The sequence below is a fragment of the Carassius auratus genome, chromosome 18 (assembly GCF_003368295.1).
Source record: "Carassius auratus strain Wakin chromosome 18, ASM336829v1, whole genome shotgun sequence".
In the NCBI taxonomy this organism is placed as follows: domain Eukaryota; kingdom Metazoa; phylum Chordata; class Actinopteri; order Cypriniformes; family Cyprinidae; genus Carassius; species Carassius auratus.
Genome location: NC_039260.1, coordinates 12,179,686 through 12,181,893, shown reverse-complemented (window position 1 = coordinate 12,181,893; position 2,208 = coordinate 12,179,686). Strand labels below are relative to the sequence as shown.

The window sequence follows — 2,208 nt, the reverse complement described above, 5'->3', positions numbered from 1 at the left end:
TATTTTTCAAAATTACAAAGTCTTTTTTTTCTGGAGTGCCACACGCTATTTGACTGCACAAGATAAACCTCAACATGGCTTGAAAATTGCCCAGATAAATTTCGACCCTAAAAGTCACTATACACCATTTAGACACTGTTCATTTCCATACTGCCTTTAAAAAAAAAAATCCAAACACTGATACAGGATGATTATAAAATCAAAGGTCGCACAAAGAAGGTTCCTCAGATCTGCTGTTGCTAGAGAGAGAAGAGGAAAGGCCAAATCGCAGGTCTGTTCTCTTAGCAGGAGGCCAGAGCTTTGAGACCCAATTAAACTGAGTGTTCATGTGAAATCACCTTTTCATGGTGTGCCAAACACCTGTTTATCCCTGCTCGGTAACACTCTTAAAGCATCGCTTTTGTTTGGTCCTTACCTTTAAAATTAGATTCTATTTTTTTTTCCCATGCTTCACCTCTCACGGTTATGCCTGGGTGTTTGGACTGCAAGGGAAAGATAAGGAAATGTGTGTTGGATTATTCTAACAGTGAAATTGGTTTTAGATCACATAGCTGGGCTTTTTCAGCCATGCTAGAGGACTCTTTTGTGATGCTTACCAGGCAAAACTGTCACTGAACGAATCAGGGGAAATGTGAAAAGCATTTCTTTAGTCTGACACATAGAATGATGCCTAAAAAAAAATCAGTCAAGGCATTTAGGTTGCATGCAGTGTCCAGTCATTTGGCAGATTGATTACAGATAGATATATATATATATATATATATATATATATATATATATATATATATATATATATATATATATATATATATATATATATATATAGATGTAACCGGTATGAGTATGTTGTGCGGTTAGGTAGGTAGATGACGTAATGGGTAGGTGGCGTATAAAGTCTCGCGGGCGTCAAGGAAACAGCGTTTGCTCTCGTTCTACGCTTGGTGAGCGAGTTTGTGTTTCTTCCTCTGCTGGCGCGTTGAAGGAACGGCTTGACCTATTGTGTCCGAAAACTCGGAGTGAGTAAACCTGTTGTTTTAATCATGTTTATCGTAAAGGAGATGCTTGGTAGTAAGATTCGCATTTACCATAGTAAATGTGTTGTAGGATTGTTCCGGTTTTAATGATCGAGGTGAGAGCAGAGTGCACTTGTCATTTTGCGCTTTGTTACGACCACTGGACGTAAGTAATGATTAAGCTAGTTTTTAAAGACTTATACACTTTAAGTATCCTTTAAAGGAGCATTAATACATTAGCAACGTGAGTATTTTCTTGATTGTTAAATGTAGAATGTGGTGTGTAATAAAATTTAAATGGTTTTAATTACAGGACATCAAAACCTTCTTTGGCAAGTGGCCATCGTTTTTTTTCCCCACCAAACTTGGGATTTGGTTGTTTTGTTTTTTTTGATTTGTGGCATTCATTTTGCAGGATCTGCCTGTCTTATTTGAATGGTATAGTGCTGTATTGGGAGGCCTTGTTTGATTTGTGTGTTTTACGTATAATGGTTTGATTGGGTTTGATTTTTATTTTCTTTATATTTTTTTGATTGGGTTTGACTTTTGGGTTTGTTTTTTTCTTCCTCCCATGTGGTATATTTCCCATTTTAGTATTCTAGGTTGATTTGGGTGTTATTTTGAGTGCCATTCTTATGTTTTCTTTTGGGTTAAAGTATGATTTCTCTGTTTAATTAATGTGAATATCAGTCTAATGATTGGTTTCTCTTATTGAATGTTGTTAGATTTTGATTTGGTTTGAGTGTTATTTCTTTTGGAAATTAATTTGGTTTACTTTAAATCCATTCAGAGTGGTGTTTAATTGTTGTAATTAGTTTATTTTTTTTATTGGTTTCTTTGGTGTCATGGATGGTTTTACCAAGTCCTTCTACTCTTAAGAGAAGATAAAATTTTGCTCATTCTGGAAAATAAAGCAACCCTTTTTGTACTCTGGCTTCTAGTTCATTTATTTGAACCACCTGTGTGATTCAAAGAAAAACCAAAAAAAGAGATTAGATCATTGTTAGGGTCCCACGTCCTAGAATTTGTGGGTGGCGTAGTCAATTTCGTCGACTATTTTATAACGACCAGCAAGCCTAGGTCACACTTGGCGTAGTCGGCAGGGTTCCCATACATTAAAGAAGCCTGAGTGCAAATGGTTGTATTGTTCTAGAGTGTGTATTTTGTGGGGTGGGGAAAGAAACGGTGGCCGCAA

The 2,208-nt window shown here is 36.3% G+C and overlaps 1 long non-coding RNA gene across 1 annotated transcript; it reads left to right on the top strand.

The window, feature by feature from the left end:
• Positions 1-845: 845 nt before the first annotated feature.
• On the top strand, positions 846-1,983 carry LOC113118792 (uncharacterized). The gene is made up of 3 exons (XR_003294376.1): positions 846-1,016; positions 1,105-1,179; positions 1,327-1,983. It is a non-coding gene; the product is annotated as an uncharacterized LOC113118792 (long non-coding RNA).
• The last annotated feature ends 225 nt before the right edge of the window (positions 1,984-2,208 follow it).